Source organism: Podarcis vaucheri, assembly GCF_965113315.1.
Source record: "Podarcis vaucheri genome assembly, chromosome: W".
Taxonomy (NCBI): domain Eukaryota; kingdom Metazoa; phylum Chordata; class Lepidosauria; order Squamata; family Lacertidae; genus Podarcis; species Podarcis vaucheri.
Window position 1 is genome coordinate 6,609,613 of NC_138757.1, and position 12,896 is coordinate 6,622,508.

Here is a 12,896-nt window from a genome sequence, read left to right on the forward strand (position 1 = left end):
CACCGTATTTTCTGTTGCACAAGAGAAAGCCACAGGTGCATTTCTTTCGTTCGTTTGGGTCTAGGGCCTCAGTGCCGATACCAACAGCGCAACGGAAGGAGGGTGGTCCTAGGTGTCAGGACATGATCTTCTGTGGGTATGATCCTGCAACAAATGGGTGGAAGTTTGCATACCCAGAGGGTGATCAGACCAAGCTGCTGGTCAGCAAGCATGCTGAGTTCTTTGAGCAGGGTGGTTGGTCACGACCAAAGGTTGGTTCTGATTTTCTCTCAGAATGCTTGTCCGATTCTGAGGGGGAGGAAAGGGAGGAAGGAGAGCCAGAGGCGGAGCCTGTTGCTGAAGACCAGGTTGCTGATGATGGTCAAGCACAGGGGTGGGTTTCTCCACAGGTAAAGAGAGAACCCAAAAGTGAGCCTTCATCTCCTGTTAGCCAAGTGCAGGAGGCCCGAAGACGCAGCAGGTCAGAGGGGGAGTCTTCTGAGCTTGCTGGAGACACACTTGCTGATCCCAGTGGGTCAGGAGGAGCGCCCGAGGTTGTGCTCCGGCGGTCAACTCGGACCACAAAGGGGGTTCCACCGGAGAGGTTTCAGGTCACCAGTGCGTGGGTTGGTTTCGCACAGTGTGATTCTGGGAGTGTGGAAGGGATTCAACAATTGCCTGGGATAGATGCCAGTGGGAGGCAAAAGGCAATGGGAGGTGAGTTGAACTCAAAGAGGTCTGTAAATAGGGGTTCACAGTTTCCCTCAGGATTCGAGACGAGAGGGGGTGTTATTGGTTTCAGAACTCACAGGGTTAAAGAGTTCTGTGGTGACGTCTCTTCCCTGAGGCGTGGTTAGAAACTTCTACGGGAGTGGCTTGACTCCGAGAGTTTCAGTCTGGTTTCGCTTTTGCGAAGAGAGGATGCAAGATGGGTGAGCTTTCACCAGGTTTGAAGCTATGCTGTTAAATTCATGATTAAAGGCTAAGAAGATAAGAAACGCCTGCGTGTGTGAATTTACTACCCACATGCTGCATATGCTTCACCGCTGTGTTTACTCTGCTAACGGCAAGAGGCAGAGGCCGGAAGGACTTTTGTATCAGACGGACAGGCAGCAGAGCTGCGCAGGGAAACGTGCCAGGCTCCATGTTTGTTTTCCTTGGCACTCAAGGCACTATTGGCCTCTCCGTTTGCCAATAACCGCTTCTATTGCATCTGCAGAAAACAGCAGCAGGAGACTTTTTCAGGTGGTTCGCAATTTAGCGGAACCACCTGCTACATCGGGGTCCAGTATGGGCCACATGATCTCCTGCAATGATTTTGCAAAGTTTTTTGCAGATAAAGTCGCTCAGATTCGGGAAGAGGTAGACTCCACCGTGGGAGCAGGGCCGGGGCGGGAGAGTGCTAGAGTCCTGTCTAGTCAAGTTGCGTGGGATCAATTCCAATCTGTTACCTCCAAGGATGTGGACAGGCTGCTTGGACGAGTGGAACCAAATACCTGTCTCCTTGATCCTTGCCCATCCTGGCTTATAAAAGCTAGCTGGGAAGGGCTGGGCGATGGGCTTCGTGGGGTGGTGAATGCTTCTCTCTGTGAGAGAGCCTTCCCAGACCCGCTGAAAGAGGCGGTCATTAAACTGCTTCTTAAAAAACCATCTTTAGATGCTGCCAATATGGCCAACTATCGCCCAGTCTCAAATCTCCCATTCTTGGGCAAGTTGATTGAGTGAGTGGTTGCTGAACAACTCCAGGCACGCCTGGAAGAAGCTGACCATTTGGATCCCTTCCAGTCGGGATTCAGGCCTCATCACGGGACTGAAACTGCCTTGGTCGCACTGGTCGATCATCTCTGGTAGGCTAGGGACAAAGGTGAAAGCTGTTTCCTAGTTCTGCTGGATCTCTCAGCGGCTTTTTTTGTTTGTTTGTTTTAAAGATTTTTATTGATACAACAAGAAAAAAGAAAAAAAAACCACAAATACCAAATTACACACAAGAATAACCATAGACACATAATTTTCTTAGCAAACAATAAAACATATATTGGTCTTAACACTAAAGACCCAACTTCCTGTCTATTCCATATTTCAATTTCATATGACTTATTGCCAATACACACTTTTATCATAATTAAACTTATTCTTAATAAATCTAATTTCTTATATCTACCTTGCAACTATTACTGAAGTTCCTCGTATGCTGCAACAGAATTTAAGCTACTATATTTATTTTTCAGATATTCTTTGAAAACCTCCCATTTTGAAACAAATTCCTGTTTTGATTTATTTTTTATTTTTTCTAATAGACCATCTAATTTGGCATATCCTGTCAGCTTTTAGATCCAATCTTTCATTGCTCTTCCATTTTGCTGCGATCAAAACTCTTGCTGCCACCGTCGCATATAAAAAGATACCCTTCCTCTTTTGTGGAATATCCAAATCTGTTATTCCCAGGAGGTAGGCCTCTGGTTTTTTATTGAAAGAGATCTTTAGCATTTTTTGCAGTTCTGCATGGATACTCTCCCAGAACACCTGTATTTTCCTACTTATCCACCACATATGGTAGAAAGTTCCTGAGTCTCCACATCTCCAACAATTACTGGACACATTTTTATACATTTTTGAAAGTTTCCATGGTGTTAGATACCATCGATGTTGCATTTTTTGAAAGTTCTCTCTAATCGTGTAACAATTTGTGAATTTCCAATTGATCTTCCATAAGTTTTCCCATTGGGCCATGGTTATTGAATGGCCAAAATCCTGGGACCACCTCAACATTGCCACTGTTTCCTCCTCCTCCTTGACTGTCCAGTCAAGAAGGAGTTGATAAGTTTTGGAAAGAGTTTTTCTTTTAGAATTTACAAGATCAGATTTGAATCGGGAAATTTCTGTTGAGAACCCCTTTTGTTTGTCAGATTAAAATTTTTCAAATAACTGATGGTATTGGAACCAGTCTGAGATGTGTTCTCTTATTTCCTCAAAGTTTTTAAATTTTATTTGGTTATCTTCATTTTTTAGAAGTGTTTTATATGTTGGCCAGCTTTCCTGAGTATTTTTTCGTTTTACTGCTATGGCTTCTATTGGAGAAGTCCACCACGGGACTTTTGGCTCCATCAGGTCTTTATATTTTTCCCATACAGCAAAGAGTGACTTTCTTATTATATGGTTGGTAAAATTTGTATGAATTTTCGCTTTTCCATATATCAGGTAGGCGTGCCATCCCTAGCGGTTGTCAAAACCTTCCAGGTCCAGGAGGTCCGGATCCTGCAATGTGCACCAATCAGGCTGCCTCGTAGTAAAGTTTTAGGTTGGGTAGAGAAAAGCCTCCTCCCTCTTTTATGTCTATTAAGATCAGGTGTTTAAGCTTTCTTCCCTTCCCACAGGAATTTTGAAATTTCTCTTTCTCATATCTTGAAACATCCTGCTTCACCCAATATTGGAATCATTTGAAATAAAAAGATTAATTTTGGAAGCACATTCATCTTTAGAATGGAAATCCTACCCAGTAATGTTAATTTTAATTTACTCCAGGTTTCAAAGTTTTTTCTAATCTCTAACCAAGTTTTGGTGTAATTATCCTGAAATAAGTTTATATTCTTGGGGGTGATCCAAATATCCAGGTATTTCGCTTTTGAGGAGATTTTCAGGCCCAATATTTTTTCTAAGTCATCCTTTTCTTCCGTGGTTACATTTTTAACAAGCATTTTTGTTTTTGTTATGTTCAGCTTAAAGTCTGCCACTTCTCCAAATTCTTTAATCAATTCCAGCACTCTTTTCAGACTTTCTTTAGGGTTTTCAGTCATAACAAGTAAATCGTCTGCAAAAGCTTTAATTTTATGTTTTGTTTCCCAGAGTAATGCCGTTAACCAGCTGATCCTTTCTTATCTGATTGTTCAAGACTTCCATCACCAAGATAAATATCAGTGGTGACAGTGGGCAGCCCTGTCTGGTTCCCTTGTTTATTTTGCACTCCTAAGTAATTCTTCCGTTGATGATCAATTTTGCATATTGTTCCGAATAGATGGCATTTATTCCTTTACAAATATTTTCTCCCAGTCCAATTTCTTCCATTAATTTTTTCATAAACTTCCAGGACACGTTGTCAAAAGCTTTTTCAGTGTCCACCAACATAATAGCTGCTGGTTTATCAATTTTAATATCCAGATATTCTAACACATTAATCACACATTGCATATTGGATTGCATAAATCGTCCGGGAAGAAATCCGGTTTGATCTTTATGAATTATCTCTTTCAGCACCATTTTTAATCTATTCGCAAGAATGTCTGCAAATGTCTTGTAATTGTTATTTAGCAGTGCAATGGGTCTGTAATTGGCCATGTTTGAGGCATCTGTTCCCTGTTTGTGGATAAGAGTAATAAAGCTGTCCTTCCAGGTTTTTGGTAGCTTTCCATTTGTCAGAATATTATTCATGAGGTCTTTCATGGGAAGAAATAATGCTTGTTCTAACTTTTTATAGTAATTAGCTGGGAGACCATCTGGGCCCGGTGTCTTTCCTAATTTTGATCTCTGTATAGCTTGTTGCACCTCCATAGCTGTTATTGGTGAGTTCAAAATTTCAGTTTTTTCCTTAGGTATTATTGGTAGTTTATTTTTGCCCAAATAATCAATTATTTTTTTTAGATTCTCTGGCCCTTCTTTATATAGATTTCCAAAAAAACTAGCAAAGTTTTTATTAATTTCCTTCGGTTCTTGAATCCATTTGTCTTCAATTTTAATTTTATTGATAATCCTATCTTCCTTTATCTTCTTTAATTGCCAGGCCAGAAGTTTGCCAGGTTTATTTGCAAACTCAAAATTTCTATGTCTCAGCCATTTTATCTTCCATTCTATCTCTTCGTTTATTATCATGGAGAATTACGTCTGTAAAATTTTTATACTTTGCTTAATTACTTCATCATCTGGTTTTTGGAAAAGGATCCTTTCCTTTTTTCTAATTTCCTCCCCGATCTCCATTTTCTTCTTCTCCTTCATTTTCCTTTGGAATGCATTTTGTTGGATAAAGAAGCCTCTTCTGACAGCTTTACTCGCGTCCCAAACCGTCTCTAGATCTACTCCTTGATTTAAATTAAACTTATAATATTCTTCTAAGATTTGCTTGGCCTTCTGTACAGTTTTTTTTCATCTTTTAACATACTCTCATTAAGTTGCCACCTTTTTTTTAAAGTAATGTTTATTAAAAGTTTAAAAATTACAAAAAGAAGAAAAAGAGTTAAACAAAGCAAAGCAATACAATACAATACATAAAAAACAAAAAAACCATACAATAAAACCACAAAGAAACAAAACAAAAACATTTAAAAACACATCCAACCTTTCCATGTCTTTACCTTTCATATACTTGTTTCCTCGACCTCCTCACACCTCCCTTTTTTGTATTCTAGTTCAATGAACTATTTCAGCAAGTCCTTTCCATCTTTCTCAATTTTCGTTCTAAAATTTAACTTAAAACACCCTAACCTTAAATTTTCCACTTTGGTCCATTAACAATCTATTTTTACTTAATTCTTTATAGCATTTCTGCTAAAGCCATATAACTTCGTTCCAGCATCCTTCTAACATTCATTAATTTTACAATATTTCTGTAAATATACTTTAAATTTTTTCCAATCTTCTTCCACCAACTCTTCTCCCTGGTCTCGGATTCTACCAGTCATTTCCGCCAGTTCCATGTACTCCATCAGCTTCATCTGCCATTCTTCCCTGGTGGGTAGATCTTGTGTCTTCCAGTGCTTTGTGATAATTATTCTTGCTGCTGTTGTGGCATACATGAAAAAAGTTCTATCCTTCTTTGGCACCAATTGGCCGACCATGCCCAGGAGAAAGGCCTCTGGTTTCTTCAGAAAGGTATATTTAAATACCTTTTTTCATTTCATTATAGATCATCTCCCAGAATGCCTTAATCTTTGGGCATGTCCACCAAAGATGAAAGAATGTACCTTCAGTTTCATTACATTTCCAACATTTATTATCGGGCAAATGGTAGATTTTTGCAAGCTTGACTGGTGTTATGTGCCACCTGTAAATCATTTTCATTAAATTCTCTTTTAAGGCACTACATGCCATAAACTTCATACCAGTGGTCCATAACTGTTCCCAGTCCGCCATCATAATATTATGTCCAACATCTTGTGCCCATTTAATCATAGCAGATTTCACAGTTTCATCTTGAGTATTCCATTTCAACAGCAAGTTATACATTCTTGACAAATTCTTAACTTTAGGGTCTAACAATTCTGTTTCCAATTTTGATTTTTCCACCTGGAAGCCTATTTTTTTGTCCAAATTATATGCCTCCATTATTTGATAATATTGGAGCCAATCTCGTACTCTGTTTTTTAATTTTTCAAAGCTCTGCAATTTTAATCTGTCTCCCTCTTGTTCCAAGATTTCCCAATACTTCGGCCATTTGGCCTCCATATTGAGTTTTTTCTGAGCCTTTGCTTCCATTGGTGACAACCATCTTGGGGTTTTATTTTCTAACAAGTCCTTATATCTTGTCCAAACATTAAACAATGCTTTTCTGACAATATGGTTTTTGAACGTTTTGTGTGCTTTAACCTTGTCATACCACAGATATGCATGCCAGCCAAATACATTGTTAAAACCTTCCAAATCCAACAAATCCGTGTTTTCAAGAAGTATCCATTCCCTCAGCCAGCAAAATGCAGCTGATTCATAGTAAAGTTTAAGGTCTGGCAGGGCAAATCCACCTCTTTCTTTAGCATCTGTTAATATCTTAAATTTTATATGAGGCTTCTTGCCCTGCCAGACAAATCTAGAGATAAGTTGCCATCTTTTGACCTTTTCTTCTTTTCCTTTAAAGTTAACCCAGACCGTGCTGTGATCTGAAATTGTCCTTGGATGGATTTCTGCTTTTGTAATATTATTTAATAAATCCTTTGTTTTCCAGATCGCATTGATTCGTCCCACCAATTTATGTGGCTCTGAATAATGTGTTAATTCTTCCTCTGTTGGATTCGTAAACCTCCAAGCGTCAAACAAATTGGAAAAATGTAGTTGGGAATTTGTTCTGCCTCTTTTCTTTCTTTATTGTTCTGTCCATGTTTGAATTGACTACTCCATTAAAATCTCCTAATAATATACTCCCCCCCCCCTAAATATTCTATGACTTTTTCTTCCAAGAATTGATAGAATTCAGATTTTCTTTCATTTGGTGCATAAATTCCAATAACTATCACTTTTTCGTTATTGATCTTGACTTCTATAATCACTGTTCAACCTTTTTCATCATTGTAAAGCAGTTTTGGCTCCAGGTGAGGTTTTACATAGATTACCACCCCTCTCTTTTTTTCTTTACTTGATGTAATAAACTCAAGCCCCAATCTTTTGTTTATTAATACTCTTTTATGTTTTTCCGCTCCATGGGTTTCTTGCAGACAGATTAGATCATATTTTTGCTTAACCAGAATATGTTCCACCTTGCTCCTTTTTGATTTTTCATTTAACCCATTTACGTTCCAAGTAATAGATTTATAATCCATACAGTGGTGCCCCGCAAGACGAATGCCTCGCAAGACGAAAAACTCTCTAGACCAAAGGGTTTTGCGTTTTTTGAGCTGCTTTGCAAGACGAATTTCCCTATGGGCTTGCTTCGCAAGACGAAAACGTCTTGCAAGTTTGTTTCCTTTTTCTTAACACCGTTAATACAGTTGCGACTTGACTTCGAGGAGCAACTCATACCACGCGGTGTGGTAGCCTTTTTTGAGGTTTTTGAAGACTTTGGTGATTTTTGAAGCTTTTCCAAAACTTTCCCAACACCGTGCATTGCAAGACGAAAAATTCGCTAGACGAAAAAACTCGCGGAACAAATTAATTTCGTCTTGCGAGGCACCACTGTACTTTATTTCTTATGATAAGTCAACGGGTTAAAAAAATAAATAAATTTACACATTCAAGGTCTCAGTATACGTTTAATAAATTCCCTTCTTAGATCTGTCTGTTGAATGGTTTCGTTACATGTAAAGGTTCATCATTGTTCCACCCGATGTGTATGTCTTTAGGGGGCCAGAGCAAGGGCCAGAGCAAACTAACGAGACCCAGCTTTACAGCTGTGAAACATAGCAGGTGCTGCTGAGTTGTACTGATTAAACTATGTCAGCAATTGGGTAGAGTATATAAGGAGCAGCACCTAGCTCTCCCATTACCCTGGGGGATGGGTTGGTGGTTGGGTCTGGTTTGTTGATGTATTTAGTGTAAATGGAGTTTTTGTTTTTCTTATTAAAACCTTCTTTAAGTTATTTTTGAGTCCCTTTTTAATGCATGGTCTCCCCAGCAAGCTCTCTGCAGCGCTACCATACTGCAATAAGCCAACACTGTCTCCTAACTCTCAACTGTTTGTTCAATTTCCTCTGATTGCGTGGCTATTCCCTCCCCCACCACATGTGATAAATGAAGACACAGGACAACAGAATTTAGGTTAATTGGGCGAAAATGGCCACAACTTTATTGATTACAGGCAAGAGAGGTATTGGCTTTAGGCATTGGCCCTACCAGACTAACCGGTCTAACCGGTGAGGGTTAAGCACCAACAGGGGGAGCCACCCGAGATGCATATCCCTAGGCGCTCCCCGAGGGGTTACCGCTCGGGGGCGCGCTTTAGGCCCTAGCCTCCGTAGGTTTCGGACGAGGCGACGCCCCTCGGAGTCCTTTAACGAACTACCCTCCAAGCCTTGGGGGGAGGTGATGGCGCTCCTCCTCCCCCGATCTCATCTGCATGACAATACCCCTGCCAATGCCTACCGCCACACGGGCCGCATCAAAGCGGCTCGCCGCCAATACCCTCCTCCTGTAACCAATCCCTAATGCCCTGAAAAATGTCGGCTAACCAGATATCATTGCCAGCATCGGAAAGATGCACGCCATCCCCGCGATAGAGTGGTAAGTTGTCAAACCGGATGCACGGGTGCCCAATGACCCGCCCCCCCAATGCAACCACTCTACGCGCCACCGAGCGCTCAACGATTCTCCTGGCTTTATTCACGGCCACGGGATTCGCCGCGTCACGCCAGCATCTCCTTTGCAGCAAGGATGACCAAAATATAGTGATGTTATTCTGGGACGCCTTCAACCCTTCAAGGTCATTAATGATATTCCACATTAGGTCTACCCCTTTCCTGTAAGCCAGGTCGTTCTCGCCCAGTTGAATGACCAGAGCGTCGGGAGCGCCTTCAGCGCCCCAATGCGAAAGGAGTGTGCAGCGTACTCCTCATGTGGAAGACCGATGGCTGCGATCCCTTTGCGCAAGACCCTCGTGAATTGGTGTTTTGATAGGGGGGAACCGTCCGCATGTAGGAAAAAGGGGCCATCGGAATTAGGCCTCATGCGCAGATATTTTGTGCCATCTTTTACCGGGCAAGGACCAGGCTTCTGAGTTGCCTGGAGGCGAATCAAAGCCCCCCTGCCGAGCTGGTCGGTCTTGGAGCTACGGATTTTTAAAATCACGTGGGAACTGGCTATCGATACGTCCCCAATCAAAAGCCCTCTATTAGAACTGGTTGGGCGGTCCTCGCAGACCACCTCACCGATGCGCAAGGCGCCATAAAATGCAAAGGAAAATGCTGCAGAGAATAACCTGGCTTCATATTTTGACCAACAAATGGACCTAAGCTTCAAGCGGATTTGTGTGAGAATACCAAGAGTTATGGGCCTTCTTGCATCAGGGCCTGGCGGCCGTGCCCTGTGCCAGCCCTCCAACATTTTCCGCACCACAAAGTGAGCACAGGGATCAATGGAAAATAGAGCTTTTGAGAAGAAGGATATTGCCGCCGAATGGATATTAAGAGTTTTTGGGGCCCGGCCAAGGTCGCGAAGGTGGACCATATACTCTATGACCTCAGACTTAGAGGGAGCTCTGCCTGGCTTGAACCGCCCCTTTTTCCTGCGAAAAGCTGTGAAATCTAACCAAGCCTTATTGTAAGATCTTAGGGTCGAGGGTGCCAAAGCTGACAATACTCCCTTTATTGCTTCTCGCTGCCAATACTCCAAAGGTGTTCTTCCGGAAACAGTTGCGGCCGCAGCTGTGCATCCGGCGCCAATGAGCGAAAGCGCTCCACCTGGAAACGAGATAGAGCGTCCGCGATGTTGTTATTGATGCCAGGGACGAACTTGGCAGCGGCGTGGAGATTTAGCTGGAGACATGAAAGGACAAAATAGCGCAAGAGGGACGCTACTCTGGGAGAATGCGCTGACTGCTTGTTGATAACTGACACCACTGATTGGTTGTCCGTCCAGAAGCACACCCTACGATTCTTAAACTGGTCGGCCCAAATATGGATTGCTACTACAATGGGGAAGAATTCCAGGAATGTCAAATCGCGCAGGATCGGTTTCCCTTGCCAAGAGGGGGGCCATTGCTGGGCGCACCACTGCCCCCTGAAATAAACACCAAACCCTAGGGAGCCCGCCGCGTCCGAATGCACCTGGAAATCTGACCGCAAGGCCATGCAGTCCTGCCACAACGAGATGCCATTATAACCGTCGAGGAATCGCAGCCAGACCTGTAGGTCTGACTTCACCGCCTTAGAGAGGCGTACCCTGTGGTGTGGAGACCGTAGCCCCGCGGACAGCTTTGCTAGCCGTCCGCAAAAGGGGCGACCTGGGGAGACCACGCGGCAGGCGAAGTTAAGGTGCCCCAGGAGTGATTGAATTTGCCTCAGGGTTACCTTTTTTAACGGCAACATCTGCTCAATAAGCTCTCTAAGGGCGGACAACTTCTCGGCCGGTAGGCGTGAGGTTTGGGCCAAGGTGTCCAGTTCGATACCCAGATAGGTCATGGTGGTCACCGGGCCCTCTGTCTTCTCCTTTGCTAAGGGGACCCCCAGATCGTTTGCTAGGGACTCAAAGGCCTGGAGCAAGGTGCCACAATCGTTTTCGCTACTTGCCACCAAAATAAAATCATCCAGGTAATGCCCCACCCCCTGCATACCTGTCCTAAATTTCAAGGCCCATTCTAGGAAGGTGCTAAAGGTCTCAAAAGCGGCACAGGCGATTGAGCACCCCATAGGCATCGCCTTGTCAATGAAGTAGGCGCCCTGGAATTTAAAACCGAGCCAGCGATAATCCTTTGGGTGAACTGGAAGAAGGCGAAATGCAGACTCGATGTCGCACTTTGCCATGAAGGCACCCTTGCCAAATCCCCTAACCAGCTTTACAGCTTGATCGAATGATGCATATTTTACCGTGCACATTTCCTGGGGGATGGCGTCATTAACAGAGGCTCCCTTGGGGTAGGAAAGGTTATGTATCATACGAAACTCCCCTGGGGCCTTTTTTTGGACAATGCCCAACGGTGATATATGCAGCTCTTTGATGGGGGGTGATTTGAAGGGGCCGGCAACCCTCCCCGCGGCAATCTCTTTCTTGATTTTTTTAAGGGCGATGTCAGGTCTCTCTAGAACGGATTTTTGGTTTGGGGGGCATCCGGCATTGGGGGTACAAACAACTGGGATCCTAAAGCCCTGGGAAAACCCTTCATCTAGCATACGGGCAGCTTGTCTGTTTGGGTAAAGATCCAGTAGCACTCTCAACGGCTGTAACTTTATCGGAGAGTGTGCCAGACCTAAGGACCGATTAGTATCTAGACCCAGCAGGCCCTTGGGCGGGTCCTGAGGGTCCGGCTGGGGGACCCCGACTCCCCTGGTTGAGGTTCCCCCTGCCGCCACGAAAGGGCTGCTGTTTCCCTTTATAACAGTGAATGGCGGGGTGGCTGCCCAGGCACTTATCGCATTCATGCAAATACTTACACGTGGTGCGTTGACAGGCCCCCCTATTGAAGTCCCAGCAATGCCTCCGGCGTTTTGCCTCCACCTTACCGGACTTAGACTGATCCTGGGGTTTCTTCTCGATATTGGGGCCCACATGCTCCATCCAGCAATTATTGTCCTTTTGGTCCCAGCGTGTGGACGACAGAAGCGAGGCATTCCTCCGGAAGTCCTCATCATACGATATGGCGGCTTCATCTCCCGCCAGCTCCCGCGCTCTACTGACATGCGCTAAGTACGCCACAAGATGCATGCCACGTTTTGGGTAACAACCTGCCACTACTGCCATAAAAACCTGATAGCCGTTAAGCCAATTCTCAAATGTACGTTCGACCCTGGGCGACCTATATCTTTTCCTACCATAGTATCTCCTTTTCTCCCCTTTTCCTTTGACCTGCACTGGAGGTAGCAGGGAAAACATATCAACGAAATCACCATTCAGGATCTTGTCCCTCTTCCTCTTAGTAAGGTGGTTCCCCGGGACAAAGTCGGTGGCCAAGTGAGTAGAGACTTTAACGTCTTCCACTAAAGCCCCGTCCTTCCAATCGAGGGTGCCATTGAAAGCCTTCCGATGCGAATTGGCCCGCCTTTCATGCACCCACTGGGGGAATCCCGTGTCTTCCCCCTCCCCCCAGTACGTCCCCAGAGGCGCGTCACTATCCTCCTCGGAAGAAGAAGAAGTACCTGTCTCCTCCTCGGAATCCGATGTGTCCTGTCTCCTGCTCTTCTTGGACCTGTGCTTCTTCTTCGACTTCCGCTTCCCTCCACGTGAACCGACGTTCCTTGGCGCTGGTTCAACGACGGCCAGGACCGCCTGTTGCAGAGGGATCTCCTCCTCCAATGTTGACCCGTCCGAAGAACTTTGCTGAGCTGGGTTATCCTGAAAGACACTGGGGACATCTATTACCTCTGGGCGGCCCAGCCTTTTTTGTACCAGTTTTAGGTTTTTTCGCGGGCGCCTTCCCCTTCTGAGGGGCTGCCTTAGAATTATGCGCGCGTGCAGTCTGCTGGCGTGTCTGGGGTCTGCCCGCAGCCTGTTGTTCCATGCCGGCTGTGCTTGTGGAAGGACCATCCTGACCTTGATGGCTGGGAGGAGTATCAGGTATGCAATCCTGGGACACT

At 44.3% G+C, this 12,896-nt stretch overlaps 1 protein-coding gene across 1 annotated transcript in view; it reads right to left on the reverse strand.

Annotated features, from left to right (window-relative positions):
• The window catches only part of LOC309523322 (uncharacterized protein), a 281,040-nt gene extending 268,423 nt beyond the window's left edge, over positions 1–12,617 (reverse strand). Inside the window, exon 1 of the mRNA XM_082207128.1 lies at positions 12,459–12,617. The gene's annotated coding sequence lies outside the window, so the exon portion shown is untranslated. The remainder of the gene's footprint in view (positions 1–12,458) is intronic.
• Positions 12,618–12,896: the final 279 nt, after the last annotated feature.